General features: G+C 45.5%; 1 pseudogene; it reads right to left on the bottom strand.

Annotated features, from left to right (window-relative positions):
* LOC135559548 (OX-2 membrane glycoprotein-like) overlaps positions 1 to 15376 on the bottom strand; it is a 40938-nt pseudogene extending 25562 nt beyond the window's left edge.
* Between the last annotated feature and the right edge of the window lie 2894 nt (positions 15377 to 18270).

Below are 18270 nucleotides of genomic sequence, written 5' to 3'. Positions count from 1 at the left end.
TTGAAGGAACTACCTGAAAGTACTCATACAATTTCATTTTTAATGCCAGGTAAATACCAATGTAAACTAGTGCTGCCAGAAACTGTGCCCACAGGATTTCACAATCGGAAATGGAACAAAGAAAATGGACCTTTCCTGAAATCTCTTTGACGGCAACTGTTGTCGGTAGCGTGATCTGTTCTGTTTCCTGCATCTACCTGGGAACTGGGAAGTCCTATTATTATCGCCATTTCACCCTACCCTGAAGAGGTCATGGGAAAAGGTATCAGAGGTCAAGGGTCAAGGGAGCGACGATGACAGAGGACTGGCGTATCCCCCTTCACTTTCCTGTGGACCTCCCACCTCCATGTTAAAATATGTCATCGGTCTCAAAGAGTTATCCTTTTGAGTCATGTTTCCTGACCTTTGTGATGTTGGTTTTGTGATTTAGGGGAATGGTAACTTTCCATCAGTGAACATTTTGAAGGTCATACTGTTGTGTTTTTGTATCAAGCTTTGTGCCAGCTGTTACTGAGTGTTCTTTAACAACACTGGTAGTTGCAGAAGTTTGAGATACTTATTACCAAAGAGATAAAACAATGAGTTTTATCAACTGTTATTACTACTCTCTACTAAGCCCTAGTGGAGATCCTGAGAGTCCACTGAAGTCACAGAGAGATATGATGACAAGGCCTTGACCCCATATCATAAATACTTTATTCATCTCAGAGGGGAAATTTGTTCAATTAAGGTTCTGTTTTTTGATTGGCCCAAAACCACCCCTCCCATGCTAACCAGTGGGAGTTGCAATCAAGATGGAGTCGCAATCAATGAAACATTTGAGCTGCCTTCTACATTGTGTTTATATGACATGGTCCAACCGTGCAAACTCATGGAGCAAGATGTTAACTTTTCACTCTGAGATTGACAATTGGCTTTTAGAGATCGTAGATCTCAGGGAAAGTGACGTCACATTCCGATGCCAACGAAATGTCTCCTCTATATCTTGAACACATGAAACAACCACAGTAGAAGACAGATGACCCGGGTTATGAGAAGCACTCATAACTTGGCAAACATAACCCGGTCAAACTGTGTCTGCTGTGTCAGCTCTGAAGAGGCTTGTTCCCAGGATTCAGAAGGACACTGATATCATGGCAACAACACATCCATGGTGTTGGAGACGACACAAAAATAGCAGTAATGCCCTTTTTGTGACTGTTTACAAAACACCTAGGGAGTGTATTGAGTAGGACACAACATTTGAAACATTGCAGATATCATTACAATGTATATTGAATGGACAGGGTCCTCTATTCTGAATGAGAGAATCGTGTCCACTCTATATGTTCAGGTTACATGACAATGTTGCTTCCCACTAAATAAGCCCATGGAGTGTCACCTCTTCGACCAGGAAAATGGACTCAAGAAGGATCAGAAGCTGATTGGCTACTCACCGTCTCGACACAGGAAGCACTTGCAGAGGCACACACACAGACAGCACAGGAGCAGGGCTGCCACACAGGATACTGAGATGATAGCAGTGAGGGCCGAACCAACTGCAACACACACACACGATGTTTACCAACAGATATATGACAACCCATGAGATGTGACTGGCGCTGGAGGGATGGCTGCCGTCTTATCGGCTCTCAACCAACCATGCAATTTGTTTTTCTTTTTTCGTGTTGTTCATAACTTATTTTGTACATAATGTTGCTGCTACCGTCTCTTATGACCTAAAAGAGCTTCTGGACATCAGAACTGCGATTACTCACATCAGAAGAGTTTTTCTTCAATGAGTCGGACGGGAGGGATATAATACAGACATGCAAACATGCCCAGATCCCCGTCATTGGCTGGAAAAGAAAACTGAGATTTCACGGAAAAAGATCAGGCGACGAGTGGCTAATCTGCCTTCGCCTTCTGCCTTTGCCTGCTAGCTAACGTTCAATCGCTGGAAAATAAATGAGACGAACTGAAAGCATGTATATCCTACCAAAGGGACATTAAAAACTGTAATATCTTATGTTTCACAGAGTCATGGCTGAACGACGACATTAAGAACATACAGCTGGCGGGTTATACACTATTGTTGGGATAGAACAGCAGCCTCTGGTATGACACGGGACGGGGGCCTATGCATATATGTAAACAACAGCTGGTGCACGATATCTAAGGAAGTCTTGAGGTTTTGCTCACCTGAGGTATCTCATGATAAGCTGTAGCCCACACTGTCTACCTAGAGATTCTAGACCACCTTTACTCCACACACAGAGATGCGTACAAAGCTCTCCCTTGCCCTCAATTTGGCAAATCTGACCGTATTTCTATCCTCCTGATTCCTACTTACAATCTGCAGATAGCACCAGTGACTCAGTCTATAAAGAAAGTGGTCAGATGAAGCAGATGCTAAACTACAGGACTGTTTTGCTAGCACAGACTGAAATATGTTCCACGATTCTTCCGATGGCATTGAGGAATACACCACAGTCACTGGCTTTATCAATAAGTGCATCGAGGACGTCGTCCCCGCAGTGACTGTACGTACATAGCCCAACCAGAAGTCATGGATTACAGGCAACATTCGCACTGGGCTAAAGGGTAGAGCTGCCGCTTTCAAGGAGCGGGACTCTAACCCGGAAGCTTCTAAGAAATCCCGCTATGCCCTCCGACGAACCATCAAACAGGCAAAGCGTTAATACAGGACTTGGAACGAATCGTACTACACCGGCTTCGGCGCTCTTTGGATGTGGCAGGGCTTGCAAACCATTACAGACAACAAAGGAAAGCACAGAGCTTCCCAGTGACACGAGCCTACCAGACGAACTAAACAACTTCTATGCTCGCTTCGAGGCAAGTAACACTGAAACATGCATGAGAGCATCAGCTGTTCCGGACGACTGTGTGATCACGCTCTCCGCAGCCGATGTGAGTAAGACCTTTAAACAGGTCAACATTCACAAGGCCGCAGGCCCAGACGGACTACCAGGATGTGTACTGCGAGCATGCGCTGACCAACTGGCAGGTGACTTCACTGACATTTTCAACCTCTCCCTGTCCGAGTCTGTAATACCAACATGTTTCAAGCAGGCCACCATAGTCCCATTGGCCAAGAACACTAAGGTAACCTGCCTAAATGACTACCGAACCGTAGCACTCACGTCTGTAGCCATGAAATGCTTTGAAAGGCTGGTCATGGCTCACATCAACCTATTCCCCCCCAGGAAACTGAAAAGATTTGGCATGGGTCTTCAGATCCTCAAAAAGTTTTACAGCTGCACCATCGAGAGCATCCTGACGGGTTGCATTACTGCCTGGTATGGCAACTGTTCGACCTCCGACCGCAAGGCACTACAGAGGGTAGTGTGTACGGCCCAGTCCATCACTGGGGCCAAGCGTCCTAGCATCCAGTGCCTCTATACCAGCCGGTATCAGAGAAAGGCCCTAAAAATTGTCAGAGACTCCAGCCACCCTAGACATAGACTGTTCTCTCTGCTACTGCACGGCAAGCGGTACCGGAGCACCAAGTCTAGGTCCAAGAGGCTTCTAAACAGCTTCTACCCTCAAGCCACAAGACTCCTGAACAGCTAATCAAATGGCTACCCAGACTATTTGCATTGTCAACCCCCCGTCCCCCCCCCTTCTACGCTGCTGCTACTCTGTTATTATCTATGCATAGTCACTTTAATAACTCTACCTACATGTACATATTACCTCAATTATCTCGACACCGGTGCCCCCTGTATATAGCCTCCACATTGACTCTGTACCGGTACCCCCTCTATATAGCCTCCACATTGACTCTGTACCGGTACCCCCTCTATATAGCCTCCACATTGACTCTGTACCGGTACCCCCTGTATATAGCCTCCACATTGACTCTGTACCGGTACCCCCTGTATATAGCCTCCACATTGACTCTGTACAGGTACTCTCTGTATATAGCCTCCACATGGACTCTGTACAGGTACCCCCTGTATATAGCCTCCACATTGACTCTGTACAGGTACCCCCTGTATATAGCCTCCACATTGACTCTGTACAGGTACCCCCTGTATATAGCCTCCACATTGACTCTGTACAGGTACCCCCTGTATATAGCCTCCACATTGACTCTGTACAGGTACCCCCTGTATATAGCCTCCACATGGACTCTGTACAGGTACCCCCTGTATATAGCCTCCACATTGACTCTGTACAGGTACCCCCTGTATATAAAGCCCCTCTATTGTTATTTACTTATGCTCTATAATTATTTGTTATTCTTATCTCTTACTTTTTTTTGTTTTTTTTTGTATTTTCTTAAAACTGCATTGGTTTCACTGTAAGGTCTACAGCATTTCACTGTAAGGTCTACAGCTGTTGTATTCAGCATTTCACTGTAAGGTCTACAGCTGTTGTATTCAGCATTTCACTGTATATAGCCAGCATTTCACTGTAAGGTCTACAGCTGTTGTATTCAGCATTTCACTGTAAGGTCTACAGCTGTTGTATTCAGCCACATGGACTCTGTAAGGTCTACAGCTGTTGTTTCAGTATTTCAGCTGCTGTGTATTCAGCATTTCACTGTATCTACAGCTGTTGTATTCAGCATTTCACTTGACTCAGCTGTTGTATTCAGGTTTCACTGTAAGGTCTACAGCTGTTGTATTCAGCATTTCACTGTAAGGTCTACAGCTGTTGTATTCAGCATTTCACTGTAAGGTCTACAGCTGTTGTATTCAGCATTTCACTGTAAGGTCTACAGCTGTTGTATTCAGCATTTCTCTACAGCTGTTGTATTCAGACTTTCACTGTAAGGTCTACAGCTGTTGTATTCAGCATTTCACTGTAAGGTCTACAGCTGTTGTATTCAGCATTTCACTCCACATGGATTCTTTCACTGTCTACAGCTGTTGTATTCCCTTTCACTGTATATCTACAGCTGTTGTATTCAGCATTTCACTGTAAGGTCATGTTGTATTCAGCATTTCACTGTAAGGTCTAGCTGTTGTATTCAGCCCTGTAAGGTCTACAGCTGTATTCAGCATTTCACTGTAAGGTCTACAGCTGTTGTATTCAGCATTTCACTGTATTACAGCTGTTGTATTCAGCATTTCACTGTAAGGTCTACAATTATTTCACTTATTCTTATTCAGCATTTCACTTACTTTTTTTCAGCATTTCACTGTAAGGTCTACAGCTGTTGTATTCAGCATTTCACTGTAAAACTGTTGTATTCAGCATTTCACTGTTCTACAGCTGTTGTATTCAGCATTTCACTGTAAGGTCTACAGCATTCAGCATTTCACTGTAAGGTCTACAGCTGTTGTATTCAGCATTTCACTGTAAGGTCTACAGCTGTTGTATTCAGCATTTCACTGTAAGGTCTACAGCTGTTGTATTCAGCATTTCACTGTAAGGTCATTTGTATTCAGCATTTCACTGTAAGGTCTACAGTTGTATTCTTTCACTGTTCTACAGCTATTCAGCATTTCACTGTTGTATTCAGGTCTACAGCTGTTGTATTCAGCATTTCACTGTAAGGTCTACAGCTGTTGTATTCAGCATTTCACTGTAAGGTCTACAGCTGTTGTATTCAGCATTTCACTGTTGCTGTTGTATTCAGCATTTCACTGTAAGGTCTACAGCTGTTGTATTCAGCATTTCACTGTAAGGTCTACAGCTGTTGTATTCAGCATTTCACTGTAAGGTCTACAGCTGTTGTATTCAGCATTTCACTGTAAGGTCTACAGCTGTTGTATTCAGCATTTCACTGTAAGGTCTACAGCTGTTGTATTCAGCATTTCACTGTAAGGTCTACAGCTGTTGTATTCAGCACATGTGACAAATAAAATTTGATAGCATATACCATTTAGCAGGCGCTTTTATCCAAAATGACTCACAGTACAGTGAGCGCATACATTTTGGTAAACAAATCTGACCCCCTGGGAATCGAAGCCAGGACCCTGGCGTTGCTAGCGTCATGACCAACTGAGCCAGACAGGACCACAATATTGACTTCAAGGACATTAAACTATGCTTCATTTTGACCATAACTCATGATATGAGCTCCACAACAAGAGAGATAGATGTACTGTGGAAAAGGCTTGACGCTTATTTTGGTTTTCCACTTCCTGGAAACTGGAGCACTTAATGGTCTATCAAACGAGCCATAATTGTACATAACTAGAATAGCAACTCCATGTATGGCATTTGAAAAAAAAAACTATTTAAACCCAGCACTGTCACATTGCGAGGGCTGTTAAAGCAGACTTGTCTTCATAAGCAGAAAGAATCTGGGTGACACTTTATTTTAAAAAAAAGTATAACTAACACACCTTTATTAGATCTTTTATAAGACATGTGTTAATTTTTTACTGCTAATATATACATCTTTATTGAGCCAATGTGATTCTCTGAGATGCTCACCATTGAGGTTGACGGACATGGGCGAGTCCAGGCCTCGGTGGTGCACCATGCATTTGACGGATTGGTCGTGGGGCAGGGCCTCCTGGAGGAGGAGGGTGCTGGTTACCAGGGTGGTGCCGTCCCCCTGGTCGTAGGACGAGGACACGGACGGCCCCAGCGTCCGGTTGTGCCCCTCCACATTCCATACCATCTGGGCTGCAGGACGGGCTGCGGCCGTGCAGTTGGCCTCGATGACCCCGCTGGAGGTCACGTGGGTGATCTCTGGGTTGGGCAGCACTGAGGGAGACATCACACACAATGGATGAGAGATCATGTTTATGGTGAATGACAGTATATATATACAGTGTAAGACTGTGGTTCTCAACTCCAGTCCTCCAGTGGTGTCTGACTGATGTTATCTTGTCTGGTGTGGTCTGACTGATGTTATCTTGTCAGGTGTGGTCTGACTGATGTTATCTTGTCTGGTGTTATCTTGTCTGGTGTGGTCTGAATGATGTTATCCTGTCTGGTGTTATCTTGTCTGGTGTGGTCTTGTCTGGTGTGGTCTGACTGATGTTATCTTGTCTGGTGTGGTCTTGTCTGGTGTGGTCTGACTGATGTTATCTTGTCTGGTGTTATCTTGTCTGGTGTGGTCTGACTGATGTTATCCTGTCTGGTGTGGTCTGACTGATGTTATCCTGTCTGATGTGGTCTGACTGATGTTATCTTGTCTGGTGTTATCTTGTCTGGTGTGGTCTGACTGATGGTATCTTGTCTGGTGTGGTCTGAATGATGTTATCTTGTCTGGTGTTATCTTGTCTGGTGTGGTCTTGTCTGGTGTGGTCTGACTGATGTTATCCTGTCTGGTGTTATCTTGTCTGGTGTGTGGTCTGACTGATGTTATCTTGTCTGGTGTGGTCTGACTGATGTTATCTTGTCTGGTGTGGTCTTGTCTGATGTTATCTTGTCTGGTGTTATCTTGTCTGGTGTGGTCTGACTGATGTTATCCTGTCTGGTGTTATCTTGTCTGGTGTGGTCTGACTGATGTTATCCTGTCTGGTGTGGTCTGACTGATGCTATCCTGTCTGATGTAGTCTGACTGATGTTATCTTGTCTGGTGTTATCTAGTCTGGTGTGGTCTGACTGATGGTATCTTGTCTGGTGTGGTCTGAATGATGTTATCCTGTCTGGTGTTATCTTGTCTGGTGTGGTCTGACTGATGTTATCCTGTCTGGTGTTATCTTGTCTGGTGTGGTCTGATCTGATGTTTATCCTGTCTGGTGTTATCTTGTCTGGTGTGGTCTGACTGATGTTATCCTGTCTGGTGTGGTCTGACTGATGTTATCTTGTCTGGTGTTATCTTGTCTGGTTATCTGTGGTTATCTTGTCTGGTGTTATCTTGTCTGGTGTTATCTTGTCTGGTGTGGTCTGACTGATGTTATCCTGTCTGGTGTGGTCTGACTGATGTTATCTTGTCTGGTGTTATCTTGTCTGATGTGGTCTGACTGATGTTATCCTGTCTGGTGTTATCTTGTCTGATGTGGTCTGACTGATGTTATCCTGTCTGGTGTGGTCTGACTGATGTTATCTTGTCTGGTGTTATCTTGTCTGGTGTGGTCTGACTGATGTTATCTTGTCTGGTGTTATCTTGTCTGGTGTGGTCTGACTGATGTTATCCTGTCTGGTGTTATCTTGTCTGGTGTGGTCTGAATGATGTTATCCTGTCTGGTGTTATCTTGTCTGGTGTGGTCTGACTGATGTTATCTTGTCTGGTGTTATCTTGTCTGATGTGGTCTGACTGATGTTATCCTGTCTGGTGTTATCTTGTCTGGTGTGGTCTGACTGATGTTATCTTGTCTGGTGTGGTCTGACTGATGTTATCTTGTCTGGTGTTATTGTTATCTTGTCTGGTGTACTGATGTTGGTGTTATCTTGTCTGGTGTGGTCTGACTGATGTTATCTTGTCTTGTCTGTGTGATGTTATCTGTCTGGTGTTATCTGATGTTATCCTGGTGTTATCTGTCTGTGTGGTCTGACTGATGTTATCTTGTCTGGTGTTGTCTGACTGATGTTATCTTGTCTGGTGTTATCTTGTCTGATGTGGTCTGACTGATGTTATCCTGTCTGGTGTTATCTTGTCTGGTGTTACTCCTGTCTGGTGTGGTCTGACTGATGTTATCTTGTCTGGTGTGGTCTTGTCTTGTCTGTGTGGTCTGACTGATGTTATCTTGTCTGGTGTTATCTTGGTGCTGGTGTGGTCTGACTGATGTTATCCTGTCTGGTGTTATCTTGTCTGGTGTGTATCTTGTCTGGTGTGGTCTTGTCTGGTGTGGTCTGATGATGTTATCTGTCTGGTGTTATCTTGTCTGGTGTGGTCTGACTGATGTTATCTGATGTTATGTTATCCTGTCTGGTGTTATCTTGTCTGGTGTGGTCTGAATGATGTTATCCTGTCTGGTGTTATCTTGTCTGGTGTGGTCTGACTGATGTTATCTTGTCTGGTGTTATCTTGTCTGATGTGGTCTGACTGATGTTATCCTGTCTGGTGTGTTATCTTGTCTGGTGTGGTCTGACTGATGTTATCTGTCTGGTGTTATCTTGATGTTATCTTGGTCTTGTCTGGTGTGGTCTGACTGATGTTATCTGTCTGTCTGGTGTGGTCTGACTGATGTTATCTTGTCTGGTGTTATCTGACTGGTGTTATCTGGTCTGTCTGGTGTGGTCTGACTGATGTTATCTTGTCTGGTGTGGTCTGACTGATGTTATCCTGTCTGGTGTTATCTTGTCTGGTGTGGTCTGACTGATGTTATCTTGTCTGGTCTGGTGTTATCCTGTCTGGTCTGTTATCTTGTCTGGTGTTGTCTGACTGATGTTATCTTGTCTGGTGTTATCTTGTCTGATGTGGTCTGACTGATGTTATCCTGTCTGGTGTTATCTTGTCTGATGTGGTCTGACTGATGTTATCCTGTCTGGTGTGGTCTGACTGATGTTATCTTGTCTGGTGTGGTCTTGTCTGGTGTGGTCTGACTGATGTTATCCTGTCTGGTGTTATCTTGTCTGGTGTGGTCTTGTCTGGTGTGGTCTGACTGATGTTATTCTGTCTGGTGTTATCTTGTCTGGTGTGGTCTGAATGATGTTATCCTGTCTGGTGTTATCTTGTCTGGTGTGGTCTGACTGATGTTATCTTGTCTGTCTGGTGTTATCTTGTGTTATCTGATGTGGTCTGGTGTTATCTGATGTGGTCTGACTGATGTTATCTTGTCTGGTGTTATCTTGTCTGGTGTGGTCTGACTGATGTTATCTTGTCTGGTGTTCTGACTGATGTTATCTTGTCTGGTGTGGTCTGACTGATGTTATCTTGTCTGGTGTTATCTGTCTGGTGTGGTCTGACTGATGTTATCTTGTCTGGTGTTATCTTGTCTGATGTGGTCTGACTGATGTTATCTTGTCTGGTGTGGTCTGATGTTATCTTGTCTGGTGTTATCTTGTCTGTGTGGTCTGACTGATGTTATCTTCTGGTGTTATCTTGTCTGGTGTGGTCTGACTGATGTTATCTTGTCTGGTGTTATCTTGTCTGGTGTGGTCTTGTCTGGTGTGGTCTGACTGATGTTATCTTGTCTGGTGTTATCTTGTCTGTCTGTGTGGTCTGAATGATGTTATCCTGTCTGGTGTTATCTTGTCTGGTGGGTCTGACTGATGTTATCTTGTCTGGTGTTATCTTGTCTGGTGTGGTCTGACTGATGATGTTATCCTGTCTGTCTGGTGTTATCTTGTCTGGTGTGGTCTGACTGATGTTATCTTGTCTGACTGATGTTATCCTGTCTGGTGTGGTCTGACTTGTCTGGTGTGGTCTGATGTTATCTTGTCTGGTGTTATCTTGTCTGTCTGACTGATGTTATCTTGTCTGGTGTTCTGATGATGTTATCTTGTCTGGTGTGGTCTGATCTTGTCTGGTGTTGTCTGACTGATGTTATCCTGTCTGGTGTTATCTTGTCTGGTGTGGTCTGACTGATGTTATCCTGTCTGGTGTTATCTTGTCTGTGTGGTCTGATCTGATGTGTTATCTTGTCTGGTCTTGTCTGTGTGGTCTGACTGATGTTATCTGTCTGGTGTTATGTTGGTGTGGTCTGACTGATGTTATCCTGTGTTATCTGGTGTGGTCTGACTGATGTTATCCTTCTGTCTGGTGTGGTCTTGATGTTATCTTGTCTGGTGTGGTCTGACTGATGTTATCCTGTCTGGTGTGGTCTGACGGATGTTATCCTGTCTGGTGTTATCCTGTCTGGTGTGGTCTGACTGATGTTATCTTGTCTGGTGTTATCTTGTCTGTCTGGTGTGGTCTGACTGATGTTATCTTGTCTGGTGTGGTCTGACTGATGTTATCCTGTCTGGTGTTATCTTGTCTGGTGTGGTCTGACTGATGTTATCCTGTCTGGTGTTATCTTGTCTGGTGTGGTCTGACCTGTCTGGTGTTATCCTGTTATCCTGTCTGGTGTGGTCTGACTGATGTTATCTTGTCTGGTGTGGTCTGATGATGTTATCCTGTCTGGTGTGGTCTGACTGATGTTATCTTGTCTGGTGTGGTCTTGCCTGGTGTTATCCTGTCTGGTGTGGTCTTGTCTGGTGTTATCCTGTCTGGTGTGGTCTTGACTGATGTTATCCTGTCTGGTGTTATCTTGTCTGGTCTTGTCTGGTGCACAACATGGAAACAGGACATGGCCTCCAACCTGTTATCCATCTGGTGTTATCTTGTCTGGTGTATCTTGTCTGCACAACATGGAAACAGGACATGGCCTCCAACCCTCCAGTCTCCATCTGACACAATGAGACCTCACTATATCAGACTGCACAACATGGAAACAGGACATGGCCTCCAACCCTCCAGTCTCCATCTGACACAATGAGACCTCACTATATCAGACTGCACAACATGGAAACAGGACATGGCCTCCAACCCTCCAGTCTCCATCTGACACAATGAGACCTCACTATATCAGACTGACATGGAAACAGGACATGGCCTCCAACCCTCCAGTCTCCATCTGACACAATGAGACCTCACTATATCAGACTGCACAACATGGAAACAGGACATGGCCTCCAACCCTCCAGTCTCCATCTGACACAATGAGACCTCACTATATCAGACTGCACAACATGGAAACAGGACATGGCCTCCAACCCTCCAGTCTCCATCTGTGAGACTCCATCAGACTGACACAATGAAACAGACCTCACTCCATCTGACACAATGAGACCTCACTAGACTGCACAACATGGAAACAGGACATGGCCTCCAACCCTCCAGTCTCCATCTGACACAATGAGACCTCACTATATCAGACTGCACAACATGGAAACAGGACATGGCCTCCAACCCTCCAGTCTCCATCTGACACAATGAGACCTCACTATATCAGACTGCACAACATGGAAACAGAACATGGCCTCCAACCCCTCCAGTCCCATCTGACACAATGAGACCTCACTATATCAGACTGCACAGAACATGGCCTCCAACCAGTCTCCATCTGACACAATGAGACCTCACTATATCAGACTGCACAACATGGAAACAAGACGGATCGACAGATGGGCATCGGTGCCTGGGTTTACTGATGTTTTTACAGTGGACAAAAGCAGGGCTGTCCGGATGAGATTGGAGCAGAGGGACTCACACAGAGACATACTGATTAGAGTACCATACACACACACAGAGGGCCTGTGTCTAGGGAAAACAGTGACCCAGTCATTCCTTGGGTCTCAGCCCATTTAAATCACCTCTTTCCTGTCTCCAGAATCATCACCCGTCTAACAACTTTATCACTCCCAAGTCCCAACACTCACATTCTGTAATCAGTCCATAGACAGCCACACAGCATCTAAGAGGACTGTAATCAGTCCATAGACAGCCACACAACATCTAAGAGGACAGCCACACAGCCTCTAAGAGGACTGTAATCAGTCCATAGACAGCCACACAGCATCTAAGAGGACTGTAATCAGTCCATAGACAGCCACACAGCATCTAAGAGGACTGTAATCAGTCCATAGACAGCCACACAACATCTAAGAGGACTGTAATCTAAGAGGACTGTAATCAGTCCATAGACAGCCACACAGCATCTAAGAGGACTGTAATCAGTCCATAGACAGCCACACAGCATCTAAGAGGACTGTAATCAGTCCATAGACAGCCACACAGCATCTAAGAGGACTGTAATCAGTCCATAGACAGCCACACAGCATCTAAGAGGACTGTAATCAGTCCATAGACAGCCACACAGCATCTAAGAGGACTGTAATCAGTCCATAGACAGCCACACAGCATCTAAGAGGACTGTAATCAGTCCATAGACAGCCACAGCATCTAAGAGGACTGTAATCAGTCCATAGACAGCCACACAGCATCTAAGAGGACTGTAATCAGACCATAGACAGCCACACAGCATCTAAGAGGACTGTAATCAGTCCATAGACAGCCACACAGCATCTAAGAGGACTGTAATCAGTCCATAGACAGCCACACAGCATCTAAGAGGACTGTAATCAGTCCATAGACAGCCACACAGCATCTAAGAGGACTGTAATCAGTCCATAGACAGCCACACAGCATCTAAGAGGACTGTAATCAGTCCATAGACAGCCACACAGCATCTAAGAGGACTGTAATCAGTCCATAGACAGCCACACAGCATCTAAGCATCAATCCATAGACAGCCACACAGCATCTAAGAGGACTGTAATCAATCCATAGACAGCCACACAGCATCTAAGAGGACTGTAAGACAGCCACACAGCATCTAAGAGGACAGTCCATAGACAGCCACACAGCATCTAAGAGGACTGTAATCAGACCATAGACAGCCACACAGCATCTAAGAGGACTGTAATCAGTCCATAGACAGCCACACAGCATCTAAGAGGACTGTAATCAATCCATAGACAGCCACACAGCATCTAAGAGGACTGTAATCAGTCCATAGACAGCCACACAGCATCTACGAGGACTGTAATCAGTCCATAGTCAGCCACACAGCATCTAAGAGGCATTCTGTCAAAGTCAAATTCTATAACTTCCATTCCATAACTGTGAAATTACAATAGGCCATGTTGAGTCTCCAGTGTGAAATTACAATAGGCCATGTTGAGTCTCCAGTGTGAAATTACAATAGGCCATGTTGAGTCTCCAGTGTGAAATTACAATAGGCCATGTTGAGTCTCCAGTGTGAAATACTCGTATCTATCTCAGTATGCCACAAAGGGGCATAACATTTGTGGTTCTTATATTTCAGTGGGCAGAATGCACTAAAACAGCTCAACCCTGTTCCTGGAGAGACCCTCCTGTAGGTTTAAACTCCAACCCTGTTCCTGGAGAGATACCCTCCTGTAGGTTTATACTCCAACCCTGTTCCTGGAGAGATACCCTCCTGTAGGTTTATACTCCAACCCTGTTCCTGGAGAGACCCTCCTGTAGGTTTATACTCCAACCCTGTTCCTGGAGAGATACCTCCTGTAGGTTTATACTCCAACCCTGTTCCTGGAGAGATACCCTCCTGTAGGTTTATACTCCAACCCTGTTCCTGGAGAGATACCCTCCTGTAGGTTTATACTCCAACCCTGTTCCTGGAGAGATACCCTCCTGTAGGTTTATACTCCAACCCTGTTCCTGGAGAGATACCCTCCTGTAGGTTTATACCTGTTCCTGGAGAGATTGGAGAGATACTCCATCCTCCAGGATTGGAGTATACACCTACAGGAGGGTCTCTCTCCAGGAACAGGGTTGGAGTATAAACCTACAGGAGGGTATCTCTCCAGGAACAGGGTTGGAGTATAAACCTACAGGAGGGTCGCTTTCCAGGAACAGGGTTGGGCAGTCCTGAACTAAAGGGTAGCCTTCCACCCTAAAGGGCCCTGGGTTTAGTAACTGTACAATAGAGTGTCTCCACAGCAGGTCTAAACAGTAGCATTGTGACCCATTCTGGCTCCTCCCATCGGCTACATAAAGCTCTTCCCTTTCCTGTGCTATATCTGGGAAACACACACACACACACACACACACACACACACACACACACACACACACACACACACACACACACACACACACACACACACACACACACACACACACACACACACACACACACACAGGGAGAAGTGTATCATCTTATAATACGACTTCCTTCCTATCTACTATTCCTTCCAATCTACTATTAGAATGTCTACTATGACAACATCATCCGGGAAATCACCACATGTTTACCGTGTGATTACAGTGTGATTACAGTGTGATTACAGTGTGATTTACACATGGCCCTTTAATGACCTGGAGTGTATAGACATAAACAGACATCCTCTCATCCAGTCTCAATGGGACTGTTTGGCCTTCAATGAGCACAACAACTGACTACCTTGGGGCACATGGATACGTTTTCCAACAAACTAAATATAAAATATACTAGAATGGCTGGGCAGTAGATGACTGCTACTGGTTTTGAGCCACATCTTTATCAGCAGGAAATTCCAGCAAAAACCATAATCAATTAAAACCTTCCTTACAGCAATAGCCTGAGTGGATATACTCCCTGAGATATAATACAACAATACAACCTTCCAAATGACCCCTAATAACCCCCATCCATACACACCATATACAAAGAGGCAGGCCGTGGCGCTCCTGGTGCCTTCTGGGTAAGTGTGGAACTCGCAGGTGTAGCAGCCCTCGTCCTCCGTCTTCACCGGCCTGATGGAGAGCTGGGTGTCTCCCAGGGAGGGGTTCAGGGTCATGCGTCCCGATAAGGTTCCTCAATGCTGGGTTGGCCTCGCTTGGCAAAGGAGGCCAACGTGGTGGTGTCGCCCTGCTCTGCAGTCTTTCTCCACAGGACCTGGCGTACCCTGTCTGGGAGGCCGTACCAGCAGGACATGGTGGCCAGCTTCCCGCTGATGGCTGTTTTATTACCCTCATTGCCCACTTTGACTGGGTCAGACACAGGGAGACAGAGGAAGGTATCAATAGGTGAGCATTGGAATGGGGGAGCACATTCATAGTGGTGGGTTAGAGAGATATGACAAAGTGTTTGGAGGCTTACATTTCTTTTTTAATTTTTTTCTCCTTTTAAAATTTGTACCCCTTTTTCTCCCCAATTTCGTGGTATCCAATTGTTAGTAGCTACTATCTTGTCTCATCGCTACAACTCCCGTACGGGCTCGGGAGAGACGAAGGTTGTCTGTGGAGTCTGTGGAGTATGTGGACACTTGCTTGTCGAACATCTCATTCAAAAATCATGGGCATTAATATGGAGTTGGTCCCCTATAACAGCCTCCACTCTTTTGGGAGGGCTTTCCACTAGATATTGGAACATTTCTGTGTGGACTTGCATCCATTCAGCCACAAGAGCATTAGTGTGGTTGGGCACTTAGGCCTGGTTCGCAGTAGGCGTTCCAATTCATCCCAAAGGTATTCGATGGGGTTGAGGTCAGGGCTCTGTGCAGGCCAGTTAAGGTTTTTATTTTTTTATATATTTTTTAACCTTTATTTAACTAGGCAAGTCAGTTAAGAACAAATTCTTATTTTCAATGATGGCCTACGAACAGTGGGTTAAGAGCCTTGTTCAGGGGCAGAACGACAGATTTGTACCTTGTCAGCTCGGGGATTTCGGTTACTAGTCCAACACGCTGCCGCCCCGAAGTTCTTCCATAACGATCTCGATAAACCATTTCTGTATGGACCTCGCTTTGTGCACGGGGGCATTGTCATGCTGAAACAGGAAAGGACCTTCCCCAAACTTTTGCCAATTTTTGCATTCGGGCATTATGCATTGGGGCAGGCAGCGTTCTCCTGGCATCCGCCAAACCCAGATTCGTCCGTCGGACTGCCAGATGGTGAAGCGTGATTCATAACTCCAGAGAATGCATTTCCACAATCCCATGGCGCGAGATTTACACCACTCCAGCCGATGCTTGGCATTGAGCATGGTGATCTTAGGCTTGTGTGTGGCTGCTCGGCCGTGGAAACCCATTTCATGAAGCTCCTGACGAACAGCTCTTTTGCTGATGATGCTTCTAGAGGCAGTTTAGAACTCAGTAGTGAGTGTTACAACCGAGGAAAGATGATTTTTATGCGCTATGCGTTCAGCACTCCTGTCCTGTGAGCTTGTGTGGCCTACCACTTCGTGGCTGAGCCGTTGTGGCTCCTAGACATTTCCACTTCACAATAACAGCACTTACAGTTGACTGGGGCAGCTCTAGCAAGGCAGACATTTGACCAACTGACTTGTTGGAAAGGTGGCATCCTATGACGGTGCCACGTTGAAAGTCACTGAGCTCTTCAGGAAGGCCATTCTACTGCCAATGTTTGTCTATGGACATTGCATGGCTGTGTGTTCGATTTTATACATCTGTCAGAAATGGATGTGGCTGAAATAGCCGAATCCACCAATTTGAAGGGGTCAAATCAAATCAAATCAAATTTTATTTGTCACATACACATGGTTAGCAGATGTTAATGCGAGTGTAGCGAAATGCTTGTGCTTCTAGTTCCGACAATGCAGTGATAACCAACAAGTAATCTAACTAACAATTCCAAAACTACTGTCTTATACACAGTGTAAGGGGATAAGGAATATGTACATAAGGATATATGAATGAGTGATGGTACAGAGCAGCATACAGTAGATGGTATCGAGTACAGTATATACATATGAGATGAGTATGTAGACAAAGTAAACAAAGTGGCATAGTTAAAGTGGCTAGTGACATAAGAATGCAGTCGATGATCTAGAGTACAGTATATACATATGCATATGAGATGAATAATGTAGGGTAACATTATATAAGGTAGCATTGTTTAAAGTGGCTAGTGATATATTTACATCATTTCCCATCAATTCCCATTATTAAAGTGGCTGGAGTTGGGTCAGTGTCAATGACAGTGTGTTGGCAGCAGCCACTCAATGTTAGTGGTGGCTGTTTAACAGTCTGATGGCCTTGAGATAGAAGCTGTTTTTCAGTCTCTCGGTCCCAGCTTTGATGCACCTGTACTGACCTCGCCTTCTGGATGATAGCGGGGTGAACAGGCAGTGGTTCGGGTGGTTGATGTCCTTGATGATCTTTATGGCCTTCCTGTAACATCGGGTGGTGTAGGTGTCCTGGAGGGCAGGTAGTTTGCCCCCGGTGATGCGTTGTGCAGACCTCACTACCCTCTGGAGAGCCTTACGGTTGAGGGCGGAGCAGTTGCCGTACCAGGCGGTGATACAGCCCGCCAGGATGCTCTCGATTGTGCATCTGTAGAAGTTTGTGAGTGCTTTTGGTGACAAGCTGAATTTCTTCAGCCTCCTGAGGTTGAAGAGGCGCTGCTGCGCCTTCTTCACGACGCTGTCAGTGTGAGTGGACCAATTCAGTTTGTCTGTGATGTGTATGCCGAGGAACTTAAAACTTGCTACCCTCTCCACTACTGATCCATCGATGTGGATAGGGGGTGTTCCCTCTGCTGTTTCCTGAAGTCCACAATCATCTCCTTAGTTTTGTTGACGTTGAGTGTGAGGTTATTTTCCTGACACCACACTCCGAGGGCCCTCACCTCCTCCCTGTAGGCCGTCTCGTCGTTGTTGGTAATCAAGCCTACCACTGTTGTGTCGTCCGCAAACTTGATGATTGAGTTGGAGGCGTGCATGGCCACGCAGTCGTGGGTGAACAGGGAGTACAGGAGAGGGCTCAGAACGCACCCTTGTGGGGCCCCCGTGTTGAGGATCAGCGGGAGGAGATGTTGTTGCCTACCCTCACCACCTGTGGGCGGCCGTCAGGAAGTCAGTACCCAGTTGCACAGGGCGGGTCGAGACCCAGGGTCTCGAGCTTGATGACGAGCTTGGAGGGTACTATGGTATTGAATGCCGAGCT

This window comes from Oncorhynchus nerka, unplaced genomic scaffold, assembly GCF_034236695.1.
Source record: "Oncorhynchus nerka isolate Pitt River unplaced genomic scaffold, Oner_Uvic_2.0 unplaced_scaffold_1511, whole genome shotgun sequence".
Taxonomy (NCBI): domain Eukaryota; kingdom Metazoa; phylum Chordata; class Actinopteri; order Salmoniformes; family Salmonidae; genus Oncorhynchus; species Oncorhynchus nerka.
This window is presented reverse-complemented; position numbering and strand designations above follow the sequence as displayed.